Genomic DNA, 15,999 nt, shown 5'->3' on the forward strand with positions numbered 1-15,999 from the left:
GTCAATGGCAGGTTAATACTTTACGGTATACGTCAGTGAGTGAATGCGGTGCCCCTGAAAATAAGAACTGAATGGCTCCAATTAGAATCAGTGTAGCTTTGGCAGCTGCTGAGCAAGTCTCCCCACAGAGCTCTGCCAATGCACCTGCCTCTCAGCTGGGAACACTCCTGCTTTTCCAGTCCTGGGCTACAGTCACATCTAGTAATTATGCCATGCTTGTCTGATGATTTCATGCTTATGGTACTGTCATAAACAGATAGCTAAGGGTTAATGTCTCTTTCACCTGAAGCACCTGACCAGAGGACCAATCAGGAAACCGGATTTTTTTCAACTCTGGGTGGAGGGAAGTTTGTGTCTGAGTCTTTTGTCTGTCTGCCTGCTGTCTCTGAGCTTTGGAGAAGTAGTTTTACTTTCTAATCTTCTGTTTCTAAGTGTAAGGACAAAGAGATCAGATAGTAAGTTATATGGTTTCTTTTCTTTGGTATTTGCATGAATATAAGTGCTGGAGTGCTTTGATTTGTATTCTTTTTGAATAAGGCTGTTTATTCATATTTCTTTTAAGCAATTAACCCTGTATTTTGTCACCTTAATACAGTGAGACCATTTGTATGTATTTTTCTTTCTTTTTTATATAAAGCTTTCTTTTTAAAACCTGTTAAAGTTTTCTTTACTGGGAAATTTCAGGGAAATTGAGTCTGTACTCACCAGGGAATTGGTGGGAGGAAGAAATCAGGGGGAGATCTGTGTGTGTTGGATTTGCTAGCCTGATTTTGCATTCCCTCTGGGTGAAGAGGAAAGTGCTTTTGTTTCCAGGACTGGGAACAGAGAGGGGGAGTCACTCTGTGTAGATTCACAGAGCTTGTGTCTGTGTATCTCTTCAGGAGCACCTGGAGGGGGGAAGGGAAAAAGGATTATTTCCCTTTGTTGTGAGACTCAAGGGATTTGGGTCTTGGGGTCCCCAGGGAAGGTTTTTCAGGGGGACCAGAGTGCCCCAAAACACTCTAATTTTTTGGGTGGTGGCAGCAAGTACCAGGTCCAAGCTGGTAACTAAGCTTGGAGGTTTTCATGCTAACCCCCATATTTTGGACGCTAAGGTCCAAATTTGGGACTAAGGTTTGACAGGTACTGAAATGGCAGGTGACAAGACCACTGCTATTGACCAACATTGAAATGAAACTCACGCCTCCAGAGGTGAAAGACTAGTGGATATTAATCTCTAGATAGTCAATAGCCCACTGGTCATGTTTAATATTTCCTGTACATGCAATTTCATGTTTGATTCCTATAGACAGAGGGCCAGATTCTGATCCCATTTACAGTGGTGTAAATCCAGAGAAACTCCACTGATTGCATTAAAACAAGTAAATGGATGAAAGTGGGCTTCATTCTCTAGTGTACTTTTCATAAGTAATAAACTCACACAAAACAGATAACTGGAATTTTTCATACCTCCAGAAAGATCTGGTCCAGATTTTGGATGATGTTACTAGGGACTCTGGGTACAATAAATATCAATACTCTTCTTTTCACACAGCATTTTTCACACACTAAACTGAAGCAGTGAAAATAAAAAACATGAGAGTGATCCAAACATATGGAAAGATGCTAATACCCTGGTTTGCCCCTTTACACCTCTCTGGCAGTAACAGACCATCATGTACATGTGAATCAGAACCAGGGCTTCCCGAAGCCTATCCACGGTGTACTTCCTACCACTGAAAACTTCATAAGTCTATGTACCTCCATACCAGCAGATATGTCAATCACTGAACTCTGGGCCTGACCCAAAACCTATTGAGGTCAGTGGGAACTTTTTAAACCTTCACGATTCAGGTCATAAGCCAACCTCTCTCTCTTTTTTTTTTTTTGGCAGTTCTTGCAAATACTCTCTCTCTCTGCTGGGAAAAAAAACAAAACACACACACCCCACAATGCTACATAGACTAAAGAAAAGACTATTTTCTAGATGGTTTTCAACCCCAGGATCATTTTCTACAATCCACTTCCTACTTTACCTGCTTTGTCGTTTGGCAACTCATGGGTGGAGAATGCTCTTTACTCTAGTGGTCAATCTGCAACCCTAGATTGTGACTCAGGGAGTTCCTCAATGCCAATAGGCAGAGGGCACACCATACTGTAACTCACATCAGGCCTGCCATGCTCATTGCCCCAAACACACAGTTGTCATAATCTGTAACTAAAAGGTGTCACACACAAAACTTGTAGCACGCTGGTCCTTAATATTATTGCATGATATATGTATGGGCAGTGTATAAAAAACTATAGACGTGTGATAGAAATATGTCCTTAAAAGGTGTTTTGGAAGCAGTGCTTAAGCCAAGCCTGTCCTAGACAAAAATCAATGTTTCACCTGTTTTCCTGTGTAGAGGGAGCACAAGGTAACACCTCAGAGAACAATAAAAAGTACATACACATAGAAGATAAACAAAGCCATCAAACTAAACAAGCAGGAGGAAAGACTGCTTTATGATCACAATGGGGGGATACAGGCCACACCCCAGGAAGCATTCCTGGCTCTTGCAACAGAGACAATAGACTTTGGGAAATACAAGCAAAAGGCAGAAAGCCATTTTGGAATCCATTACCTAGGAGACAAAGGGAGAGCACCTCCCTTTGAACTCATAAAAAGTGGATCCTCTTGGCCTGAACACCAAGGTAGCTAGAACTGACTATAGGTGAGAAACCTGCTTACACAAAGATTGTAACTTACTAAAGTTAAGTTTTAGTCACCAGAAAGTGTATTCTCTCTTTTTACTTGTCACTGTATCTGTCTTCTCTTTTTACTTATCAGCTAGACATTTGTTCTTTGTTAATAAACGTATTCTTGTTTTATTACAAAACCATGTAAGTGCAGTGTAGTAAACTGGAGAGTGAAGTCCTCAGCTAAGCTAGCAGACTGGTGTGTAATCTGTCCCTTTGGAGGCAGTAAACTTGACTTCTGTGAGAGCCCAGTGAGATGGACTGGACACTGCAGGCGAGAGTTTTAGAAGGACTGTAGACTAGAAGACAATTGATGTCACCCTGCAAGGAGTAGCCATGCTGCTGGAAGCCAGGATGGGTGTCAGTGTTCTGAATCAAAGCTGCACAGAACAGAAACACCCAGGGTTACAGAGCAGTTGGTGACAACAGCTTACGGACCTGGGGAAACCCCCAAAGTGTCTCACACATAAGATTTTTTAAAAAATTAGTAAATCTTAAATCTGTACCATAACATTTATTGCACTCCACTTTTCAGAGTCTTGAGCTTGGTTTAGATTTGTGAAAATACAGTATACGCCAATGCCCTTCTGATGTATGCCTGTAATGTATTATCAGAACACTCTGCTGCTGTGATAAATAATACTAGTGTAATGCATCATCAAGAATGCTTTTGCTCTAAAAATGTATTGATGCAATACATCACCATCAAGCACACTACCCTTCGAAGATGGACTAATTAAAACCATTGTACTACCATCTGTCAGTAAAACCCTTTATGAAGTATAAAGGCCATTTATTAATGCACTTCGTTAAAGAATCAATTGTAGATGTGGTGATGTATATGAACGGTGATCGACAATCAGACACAGTAGGGAGGTCGTCTTAATCTTCCCACTCCCATAAAACCAAAGCTTTACAATCAGAGGGTGTGTTAAAAACCACAGATTAGATTGGCAGGGTATATGAGTGTGGAAACAGGGAAATCCATTCTTAGCAAGTTAACACCCCCCTCTGGAGATGAGTGGAGCACTTCACATTCCTGAATTGTTGTTTCAGGCTGTCAGCAAATTCAGGCAGACATTGTTACTGTATTTGTAAATGAAAGCTTGGCTCTTGGAGAACAAGTTGGCAATTCCAGTTAAAGAGTACTGGCCCAGTGAGAATCCTGGGTATAAATTAAGTAATGCATGATCACTGATAAAATCTGCTGGTGGAATTTATTTCCAGTTCACTGAGATTCTCAAGAAAGCATCCTGGTTCTTCTTTTGTTAGGCACCAGTGGAATGTTGGAGGATACTGTTTCTTTAAATATACAGGAGGAAGCCAGGTAGTAGGGAGCTAATGCAGATTATGGACAGAATCTCTGCAGTGCAGCAGCAAGACAGAGTAACTTTATGGATAATACTGATTTCTTTATTCTGATCAGTGACTCTATTTGTGATTCTTGACTATTGCCACATAATGGGAGATGCTGTGCTAGTTTGGTCTGCAATTCCTGAAATCATCAGTTTTGTGTTGTTTCTAGTGTATCGTGGAGCTGTTTTCACTGTGATTCTGCAAACTCTGCCAAACAATATGGTTGATTTTTAAATCAAAGTCTAGGCCTGTATTCTGGTGTTAGCCTGTAACCTCCCACACCAAAGCTCTTTTTTCCTAAGGTGTTATCCCTCTAAATACATTTTCAGTTCTATTGTTATCATTGTAGTAGATTAGTGTCAATTAAATCTGTGATAACAAAATAATTACTTATTGAATATAACAATACCTGTTACTAGCTTAGGTATCTCACTCAGTAGTGCTTTGCTACTGGTCCAGCTGTGAGTTCCTTAATCACATTGGCGAGCAATAACTATTCACCATTGTGAGCAAGCTTCTCACAATCTGGTCCTATGGGAGCAGTCCCTTATTTTCTATGGGTTGCCTCATATAGGCCCCAATTTTGCAAATATTTATGCATACGCTTAATTTTAAGCATTTTACTGGGATTATGCATATGCTTAAAGTTAAGTGCACAAGCAGCTGCAGGATCAGGGCGAAAGTGAGGAGCTTCTCAGCAAGAATAAGAGTGACATTTCTCTTTACAGACTAAACTAAAAAAGGAGTTCTCAAGTCTGTAGACATCGCAAGGGAAGCAGAATTTCTTATTTTCTCTCTCAGCAGCATTCTGCAACTCTGCACTCCACCAAACCAGAAACATGCACAGTAAATTCATACCTGTCCATCAAATCTGCATGTTCTAAGTACAACAATTCACTATTTAAATGATCTAATTGTTTCAGCAATGCAGTAGATCCCACCATCAAGTATAATACATTACATTAATAGCCTATTAAAAACTGTAATGTATCAGAAGATTGTATTCCCAAGAACAGAGTCAGGCTAATATGAATTCATCATAGCAGCTGTTTACAGAAATATATATTAAACTAACATGCTGAGGTTTCAAATATTAAAGTGATGCCTCAAAGGAAATATATAATATAATGTCACTTGACTGAGGTGTGGTGGCTGAGTGGTTAAGGCACTCGACTACAATTCTGAAGGTCATGGGCTTCATCTCGCACTGAAAAACCACTTCTGTTTCACTTGGCAGCAAAACAGATAGCCAATCCATTGGGTTAGAATAGTCAAAGGGGGCCAGATATGATGATGATCCACATCACTCCCTTCTGTACTGGTGGCTATGAAATGGATGTGCCGTAACTGTATCACTTTGATGAGTCATTGGTTCAGAGGAACTTTGATTATCTGCATGTGATTCAAAGTGAAATCCTGGCACCACAGACTTCAGTTGGGCCAGAATTTCTCACAAAGTGTTCTCCTTCAGAGTTATGACTGCTGCTAACCAGATTTATCCTTCAGAGTTCACAGATCTGTGGTGTTTTGGCTGGGATGGGGAGTGAGAGCCATGAGGTAATAATCCATCTTATTTAAAGAGTTACAAAGCTCGTTCTCTCAAGCATGTCCTCATTCTCTCCTGTGTTACTGCAGATTTACACTGGAATGATGTAACAGAGCACCATTTAAAATCTACTCCACATTCTCAGTAACCAGGAGTTACCACTATCAGACAGCGGTTTGGTGGCTTATTTGAAATTTGATATTGGTTAATTGCCTTCTTTTAGTCCAGAGATGAATGTGGCAGGTTGCCCCCATTAGTGTGCCACCTGATATGCTTAGATACCACTGACCCTGCCTGGACTGCCAGCCTGTGCACCCTTTTTATCTGTCCTGGTGAGGCAAGCTATTAAGCCTCCTCCAGCACACACACAGCAGGACCACACCCAACTGCAGAACGAAACAGATACTGAGAACAGCTCTGGGAAGGCTCAATTTAAGGGACTTGCCCTCATCACTTATGTGTCCACCTCTCTTGGAGTGCAGACCAAAAATATATTATGAAATCTACCTCCTCCCTCAATCTGGAGAAAGGTACACACAACTTCTCATCCCCCTCCCTGTTATAGCCCAGTTTCTGTAATTTCTATCACAAACAAAAAAATAAGTTTATTGACTACAAAAGTTGGATTTTAAGTGAATATAAGAGATGACAGAACAAAGCAAATTACTGAGCAAATAAAACAGGATACATAAGCTAAGCTCAATATACTTAAGAAACAGGTTAAAAATTTAATTTCTCACCCTAAATATTGAATTTAGGCAGGATGCAGAGTTCCTGTAGCTCTGAGGTCCAGTTATTTTTCATACAGATTGGATCTCTGTCTCAGTCTGGACTCACTCCTGCCTTTCTCTTCAGGTTAGTTTCTTTGTCCCTTCATGTACTTTCAGCAGTCTTCTTTTTTGGGTAGGCAAAATAGGAGAGTCCCATTTGCCTTACTCCTCACCCTTAAATAAGATTTACATAAGGCGGGAATCCTTTGTTTCCCCACCTTGATTCCCCCCCACACACACACACACACTTCCCTTTCAGTGGAAAGTTACAAGAAGTCCAAAACGATGTTCAGTATCAGGTAACAAGACCACCTGACCTAGTAGCGTCACAGCTATGTCCCAGGATGCCTCCCAGGAGGGAGAGAGATTAGTATCTTCATGGCTTTGTTGTTCCTTCCTGATGGCTCATCAAATCTGATGGCCTGTTTAGTGGGTCTCTTCCCAATACACACCCAGTTGTAATTGTTACATAGCCCATATGCCTAACTTCAGATACAGAAACGATACATGCATACAAACTGGATAATCACATTCAGTAAATCACAACCTGTCCAATGATCTCACATGAGCCATCTTGCATAAAGTAAGTATATCTCAGTTATGTCAGATCCATATATTATAAGCATATTTCATAAAGATATGGAATGACACATCACAGTGAAATCCTGTCTTTGCTGTAGCCAGAGAGTTTTACCTTTGACTCAACAGGGATGAGGATGTCACCCCAGCTCTTTTGAGCCCCCATCGCAGATAAGTCTCAACAGAAATACCAGGGACTGAACGTCACACCAGTCATACTCCTAAACGTGAGTCAGGCTTGAAGTGATGGGCAGCTTGCACTGTCACTACCCATGCTGTACAGCACAAGCTCTGTGAATTAAGAGAGGACTTCAGTTTGCTGTGCTGTCAAACTAGTGCCTTGCAGGAGAAATAAAAAGTTTCTCTCTACTCTCAGAGACCAGAACGCTTTGTTTTGGTATAAGCTTTATAAATAGATATTAGAGGGAGCTAGGTACTCAATCAGGGCATTTCAGCACTGGTTTTGAAAGACATCACATATCTTTTAGCAATGATATTAATAAAATATCAAAGAGACAACTCTCCTAGAAATCAGGAGCAATGTGATTTATCCTTTTGAAATACACCTAAGGGTCAGATCTGCAGCTGGGGTAAATAGACATTACTCCATTGGTGCAACGAAGCTATGTTGATATACAGCAGCTGAGTATCTGGCTTTAAATATTCAGATTAAAGATTTTGTTCCTCTTTGCCATTAATAAGGTTTCATATTTCAAACAGTCTAAGAGTTTTGTTTGTGATGTACTAGTGTTTTCCTGTGTGAGCGAGTGCACATGCAAAGAGAATTTCTCACTTTCATTAGAAAGATAGAGATGGTGTGGATTCCGTTTTAATGCAAACAACAAGGGACTGCTATTGATTTATTTCCCTTGGTTGCTTTGAGAGAAGTATGATCTATGGCAGGTCCCAGTGAAAGCTGAGGGAGCAAATATGATTTTTTATATGTATTATATGTGCAACTAGGCCATTGCTCATGAGTTTATTCCTTGCAAGGTTTATCTAAGATCTCAAGCAGCTCTATTTTCTTTAGAACCTTTCCCCTCCACTCAGTTGGAGAAAAGTGTTGGATTATGATATTTCACTCATTGTGTAATAGCACATTACAAAAGGGGGAAAAAGGTCCCTTTTGAATAGAGCTGCAAAGAGAGTCACACTCCAATGAATAATTTGCCTAAGCAGTGATGTTTGCCTATTAATTTTTTTCCCCAGAGTTGATGCATTTTATTCAGTTATTTAATCTGAAAGGGAAACCTGCCAGTGAAGAAATAATACTTTGTAGCCAAGGCAGGATAGCATATTTTCAACTTTTTTAAAAAAAAGTTCTTCTAGTTTTCTCCATTGTCATCTCTCCCTCCTAACCTTATTAACTTGGAAACCTTTTCAAGTGTTGGCCAAATAGATTGTCCAAGTTATTTAACAGCTCCAATTTTGAATCCCTTAAATATAGCACCACATTCATATCAGTGAGAAAAAATGCAGCACTATCAATTTATTGTTTATTACAGTAGCCCCTAGAAGCACATACCAAGGTCAGAACCTCATTGTGCTAGGAACTGGACATATAGATGTCAAGAGAGTCCCTGTAACAAAAAGCTGATGATATAAAGTGAATTTTACACAGACAGTGAATTAAAGCAGAGAGATTAAATGACTGTCTCAAGATCACAAAGGAAGTTTGTAGCAGAGCTGGGTTTTAAACCCAAATCTCCTAAATCCAGTCTAGATTTTAAACTACAAAACTACCTTCTGCTCCTATTAATATCACTGGAGAAGAAAAAAAAATCAGATCAAAGTCTGCTGATAATAAAACATAAAACACAAAGGAAATGAAAGTTGTAATAAAGGACAGTTGTCAACAAGAGAAAGTAAATTTAAGTAAGAGAATTTAGAAAAAATAGTGCAGTTCTAAAAGCAGATGATATAGACTATATACAAACGGTACTAGAAGCAACGAAAATTTAACCCTTAAAAATTGGGTGCCTCTGCAATTCCTGCTTCCAGTTATCTCTTGCAGCATAATCCTGAAATCTCAGGAAAGAGCCGGAGTTCTCTTGATATTTCCAGATTCAGATAAAGTTTGAAAAAGCAGAAACAATTTTGTATGCTGCTTCTTGCTTCAAGTCCAGAGAGGTTCAGTGTAAGAAATAGACTCAATCTGCTAATTTTGGTTGCAGGTCCAAACCTTGCAGAAGGGATGGAGTTTGATTGTAGGATGTTTGTTCAGCCTATCTTATAGACAAAGAGCAGCCGCACACTTAGATTTGGATACAGATCTGGTTCCAAATTTTTCCATAATAATTTTGAGTTGGTCAGATCCATGGATTTGCACATTTATACTGATAACAAAGACATCCAGTTACTATAGAAAGGGCTAAAAAAAATTTTAAACTCAATAACTTTACAAGGGATATAAACTAGGGGAGACATTTTGTTCTGTGCCTTTAAGAGGCACAGCACACAATTTGTAGTCCAGAGGGAAGCAAAGCTAAAAGGTGGCTATAAGTAACCTGTGTGTCATCTCCATCTTGAGCTACTCCAGTTGCTGGAGAGACTCCAGGAGTAATTTAGACAGCCCTGGGGGCCTAAGTCATGGGAGCCTACCCAGGATGTCCTATGGGTACATCCCATCCCTTCTTAATACTATGGCCTAATGCCTGGCATGCCTCTTCCACTCCTAAGCTTGGCCCCAGCATGCCCTCTATGCCAGGTCTTGCAAAGAGGTCCTAGGAAAACAATATTATGGCTATCTTAAACTGTCTGAACCAGGGCAATCCTCTCAGAACTAGATATAGTGCTTTTAGGATATGTCTACATGGCAATTAAATGCCCTTGGCTGGTCCAGGTCACTTGACTTGGACTCATGGGGTTAGGACTACGGAGCTGTAAAACTGGTGCATGAAATTGCATGAGTGGGGACAGTCCCGAGCCCGGGCTCCAGCCCAAGTCCAAATGTCTACACAGCAATTTTTAGCACTGCAGCCTGAAACAGCTGACCCAGGCCGGCTGTGGCCATGCAACAGATCTTTTATTCCAGTGTAGACACACTCTGTGTCCCTTTTTCCCCCCACTTCATCCATTTTACCTGGTGTAAACAGACTGGAACGAAGAAGAACTCTGCTTAGAGCAGGGAAAAAAAAGATTTTGAAATAATTTCTAACAACGTTGTGTTTTCCCCCAAATATTCATAATACTGAATTTCAAGATTGTATCAAAAATTTCAAGTTAAAAAAAATGACTAATATTAATATCAAAGTTCACATCTCAGGACATAAGCTAACTTTTAAATAATGAGAGTCAAGCAGAAACTTTTCTGCAGCCAGTGTAACTGCTTGCTGCAGAGTTCTTGCATCTTCCTGTGATGCATCTGGTACCAGCCACTGTCAGAGACAAGCGTCTCTCTGGGGATTTAATCAAATCCCCAGAGAGAAATCTCTGACCATTACTACATATAAGCACATACTGGATGAGGGCATGCACAGCTATATCGTGCAGAATCCAAACCACCATTCCCATTGCTCAGATCCATTCATACGCCTCAGTAAAGAGGTAGGCAAACACCCATTATCCATTGAGGAGCCAAAAGGCAAGAGTGCTCACAGAAAGACAAGGCTCAGTTATAACAATTATAAAGAAATGAATGGAAGAATGTCAGACAATCCACCTCCCATATACTTTATAAGAATCATATTGACACCAAATTAATTGTAACTGATTTCCAAGAATGTCAGTGGAAGAGATTGTTTTTTGTCATATGGGAAACGATATTCCATTAATGGACATTAATGATTAGTGGAATCATCTCTAGATGAACCATCCAAGGCCCTGATCCTATAAAGGGAGGCACGACCTCAGGCCCCTGGGCCTGCGTAGAACTCCCACAGAAGACAGAGTTCCATAGAAGTGACAGACTAAAGTTTAACACATTTTCAGGGTTGGTTTTCTAAAAGAAACTCGTTACAAACACCCATCAGGAACTATTAAAAATGTGATGGCATACTTGAGAACAACACATTTTAGGGGAAACATTGCAATGATTCAAAGAATAATGTGGCTTTTCAGTGGAATATGCCCACAGATCCTTCAAATAAGGGAGATAAGAAAATATAGTTAAACTATGTCAATGTCAGGAAGCACCCTGCATTGACAGACAACAAACCTACCTGTCTGTATATCCAAGTATTTATTATGGAACCCATCACCTTAATAGTTATGTGCCTCCTAAAGAATTAAATCCAGCTATGACCTCTTTTTTCCTGTCTTTTACTTAAGTCAGTGGAGAATTTTGCTTGGTTTTTATTTCCTTCGTCTCCCCCTTCTCCTGTCTTCCTTCTCTTTACAACCCACACCAACAGTCTGCTCCAGAGTCCATTGACGACAATGCCCTAAGACAGCGGTGACCAACCTGTGGCTCTGGAGCCACATTCAGCTCTTCAGAAGTTAATAGGTGGCTCCTTGTATAGGCACTGACTGCAGGGCTGAAGCTACAGGCGCCAACTTTCCAATGTGCCGGGGGTGCTCACTGTTCAACCCCTCACTCTGCCACAGGCCCTGCTCCCACTCCACCCCTTCTCGCCCCCTCCCCTGAGCCTGCCGTGCCCTCGTTCCTCCCCTAGAACCTCCTGTGTTCCACAAAACAGCTGATCAGGAGGTGCAGGGAGGGATGGGGAGGTGCCGATTGGTGGGGCTGCTGGTGGGTGGGAGATGCTTGGAGCAGGTGGTGGGAGCTGCTGGGGGGCTGCTGATGTCTTACTGTGGCTCTTTGGCAATGTACACTGGTAAAGTCTGGCTCCTTCTCAGGCTCAGGTTGGCCACCTCTGCCCTCAGAGATCTGGGTCTTTGCCCTCTTCCACTTAAAAGGGGATTAAGGCTGCTACAGCTGCCTGCTATGTGGTTTGGATTTTTACTTCAACTAAAGAGGCTCAAGCTTCTGGCACAGAAGGTCTCCTGAGTCAAACCTGGTTGACAGCCCAACAGAGTCAGTCAAATCTTTATCACCCTTTGCTTCAATTCCACATTCTCTATTCTTCACTTGCTGTATTTAATCACTGTTATAGGAAAGCCAAATTCAAGTACCGAGCTTTACGCTTCACTTCGAAAACTCTACACTGCTGGACATTCTAATCTCCTCCAGTAACAAGCTCCAAAGACTTCGCCCTATTGCCAAGGGAGCCCACCCTTGAGTTGACAGATTCAGGAGGAACACAGCTGCTGAGGATGGTCACCACCACATAAAGACAGAGGCCCACTCCAAGATATAATGGGCCAGATTTTATTCCCCTTTGTCAAGGTTTCTTTCCCCAGTTTGAACTTTAGAGTACAAAAAGGGGGGGACCTGCACAAACACTTCTAAGCTTAATTACGAGCTTAGATATGGTACACTACCACCAGCCAGAATTTAGTGTCTAGTACACTTTCTGTTCCCCCAAAACCTTCCCTGGGGAACACAGGTCCAAGCCCCTTGGATCTTAAAACAAGGAAAAATCAATCAGGTTCTTAAAAAGAAAGCTTTTAATTAAAGGAAGAAAAAGTAAAAATTATCTCTGTAAAAATCAGGATGGAAAATGCTTTACAGGGTACTCAGATTCATATAGACCAGAGGGACCCCCAACTCCACCAGAGAGGTCCTTTAGGGCCATCTGCCAGTCCCAAGTCAGGATAAAGGAGGAGGGTTGGGCGTGGGGCTAGCAACTCCACCTCGTAAAAAAATCAACCTGCTACAGAAACGCCAACAATAGAGACAACAGAGACTTTTACCCTGGAAAAAGAAGGGTCTTCAATTCGAAGATGCATGACGCTGGGTGGTAAAAGCCGTGAGGGAGCCACTAAGCCGATTACCCTTCTTGCAACCAGGAGGATTACCATAGGCACATGGAACGTGAGGACCATGTACGAGGCAGGAAAGACGGCGCAGGTTGCAGCAGAGATGAGGAGCAACAACCTGACCCTATTAGGCATTAGCGAGACAAGATGGACGCAAGCGGGACAGAGACGACTGTTGACAGGAGAGTTGTTGCTGTATTCAGGACATGAAGAGAGCGACGCACCCCACACACAGGGAGTAGGCTTCATGTTGTCCAAGCAGGCACAGAGAGCACTGATTGGTTGGGAGGCACATGGTCCCAGGATCATCACAGCATCCTTCAGAACTAAAATGAAGAGGATTAAGATGAATGTTGTTCAGTGCTACGCTCCAACTAATGACAGCGAAGAGGAGGACAAAGATTATTTTTACAACAGACTCCAGAAAATATTAGAGATTCTCCCAGACAAAGACATCATCATCCTTATGAGAGACTTTAATGCCAAAATTGGACCTGACAACACAGGATACGAACACGTCATGAGGACCCACACTCTGGGAGAGATGAGTGATAATGGAGAGAGATTTGTGGATTTGGGTGCACTTAACAACCTGGTCATAGGAGGTAGCATCTTTCCTCACAAGCGGATCCACAAGAGTACCTGGGTATCATCAGCAGGCACGACAGAAAATCAGATCGATCATGTCTGCATTAGCAAGAAGTTCAGAAGATCCTTGCAGGATGTTAGAGTTAGAAGAGGAGCAGACGTGGTGTCCGACCATCACTTAGTGGTGGCCAGATTGAAGCTGAAGCTGAAAAAGAACTGGATAGACATGTTAGACAGAAGAGTGAAGTACAACGTCAGCCTTCTGAAGGACCATAAGACCAAGGAAGATTTTGGACTGAGGCTGAAGAATAAGTTTTCAGTATTACAGGATCGGTCTGAGGAAGAGGAAGACAGTGTACTAAACAGATGGCAGAAAGTGAGAGAGACACTTAGGTCAGTATGCCAGGAAGTGCTTGGAATTAAGAAACACCAGCAGAAAGAGTGGATCACAGCAGAGACCTTGATCAAGATAGAAGACAGAAAGAAGAAGGCGGCAGCAGTCAACAACAGCAGGACTAGAGCAGCAAAGGCCAAAGCTCAAAAAGAGAGTATGCTGAAGCCCACAGAGCAGTGAAGAGGAATATCAGGAAGGACAAGAAAGAGTATGTGGATGAACTGGCAGCAGAAGCAGAGCAGGCAGCATACAGCGGTAATATGAAACAGCTGTATGATACTACCAAGCGACTGTCTGGAAAGTTCAGCAAGCTAGAACGTCCCGTTAAAGACAAGCAGGGAAAGTCTATAACAGGAATAGAACAACAGATGAACAGATGGGCAGAGCATTTTGAGGAACTCCTGAACAGACCAGCACTACCAAATCCACCAGATATTAACTCAGCTAACGAGGATCTCCCAATTAATTGCAATAAACCAACCAGAGACAAGATCAGAAAAGCCATCACCATGATGAAGAATAGGAAGGTGGCTGGACCTTATAACATCCCAGCAGAGGCCCTGAAAGCAGACCTGGATGCTTCAGTGGAAATGCTGTACCCCCTCTTTGAGAAGATATGGGAAGAAGAAGTGATTCCGGTAGATTGGAAAGAGGGATATCTCATCAAAATCCCCAAGAAAGGAGACCTTAGCAACTGTGCCAATTATAGAGGAATCACACTCTTGTCAGTGCCAGGGAAGGTCTTCAACCGAGTCCTCTTAGAGAGAATGAAGGATGCCGTCGATCCACAGCTACGAGATGAACAGGCAGGTTTCCGGCAGAACAGATAATACACGGACCAGATAGCAACACTTTGCATCATAGTCGAGCAGTTTATAGAGTGGAACTCCTCGTTGAACATCAATTTTGTTGACTATGAGAAAGCGTTTGATAGCGTGGATCGAGAGACCCTTTGGAAGCTCCTCCGGCACTACAGCATCCCAGCAAAGGTGGTCAACTTGATCAAGAACTCATATGATGGCATACACTGTAGAGTGATCCATGGAGGGCAGCTTACTAACAGCTTCCAGGTGCAAACTGGAGTCAGGCAAGGATGCTTGTTGTCACCACTTCTCTTTCTTCTCATCATCGACTGGATTATGAAGACATCCACTTATGAGTGTAGGAATGGAATCCAGTGGACGTTGTGGACGCAGCTTGATGACCTGGACTTTGCTGATGACCTTGCACTTCTTTTGCACAGTAAACAGCAGATGCAAGAGAAGACCAACATAGTGGCAGCTACGTCATCACAGGTTGGCCTCAACGTTCACAAGGATAAGACCAAGATCCTTAGGATTAACTCCACTAGCAATGACCCAGTCACACTGAATGGAAGCCCCCTGGAAGAAGTGCAGTCCTTCAGCTAACTAGGTAGCATCATCGACCAGTAGGGTGGCACAAACGCAGACATCAAAGTAAGGATTGGTAAGGCAAGAGCAGCCTTCTTACAGCTCAAGAACATCTGGAGCTCTAGAGAGCTGTCTTTGGCAATAAAAATTTGACTGTTCAACTCCAATGTGAAATCAGTCCTACTGTATTGAGCTGAAACCTGGAGGACAACCAAAACCACCTTCAGGAAGATCCAGACCTTCATAAATAGCTGCCTCAGAAGGATTCTCCAGATCCGCTGGCCAGACACCATCAGTAACATCCACCTCTTGGAGAGGACCTGTCAACTCCCAGCAGAGGAAGAAATCAGAAGGAGAAGGTGGGGTTGGATAGGACATACACTACGCAAGCAGCCAACTAACATCACCAGACAGGCACTGCGGTGGAAGCCCCAAGGCAAGCGGAAAAGAGGCCGTCCAAGAAACACCTGGCGACGTGACCTTCAGGCTGATAGCAAAAAAAATGGGCTATACCTGGAACCAGTTAGAATGAATGGTCCAGGATAGAGGACTCTGGAGATCTGTTGTTGGCGGCCCATACCCTGATTGGGGTGACGGGCATGAGTGAGTGAGTGAGAGGGACCCCCGCCCCCGCAGCCTTAGATTCAAAGTTACAGCAAACAGAGGTAAAAATCCTTCCAGCAAAAAGAAACATTTACAAGTTTAGAAAACAAACATAAGACTAATCCGCCTTTTCTAGCTAGTACTTACAATTTTGGAACATGAAAGACTGATTCAGAAAGATTTGGAGAGCCTGGGTGTACGTCTGGTCCCTCTTAGTCCCAAGAGCGAACA

This window comes from Gopherus flavomarginatus, chromosome 3 (assembly GCF_025201925.1).
Source record: "Gopherus flavomarginatus isolate rGopFla2 chromosome 3, rGopFla2.mat.asm, whole genome shotgun sequence".
NCBI lineage: Eukaryota > Metazoa > Chordata > Testudines > Testudinidae > Gopherus > Gopherus flavomarginatus.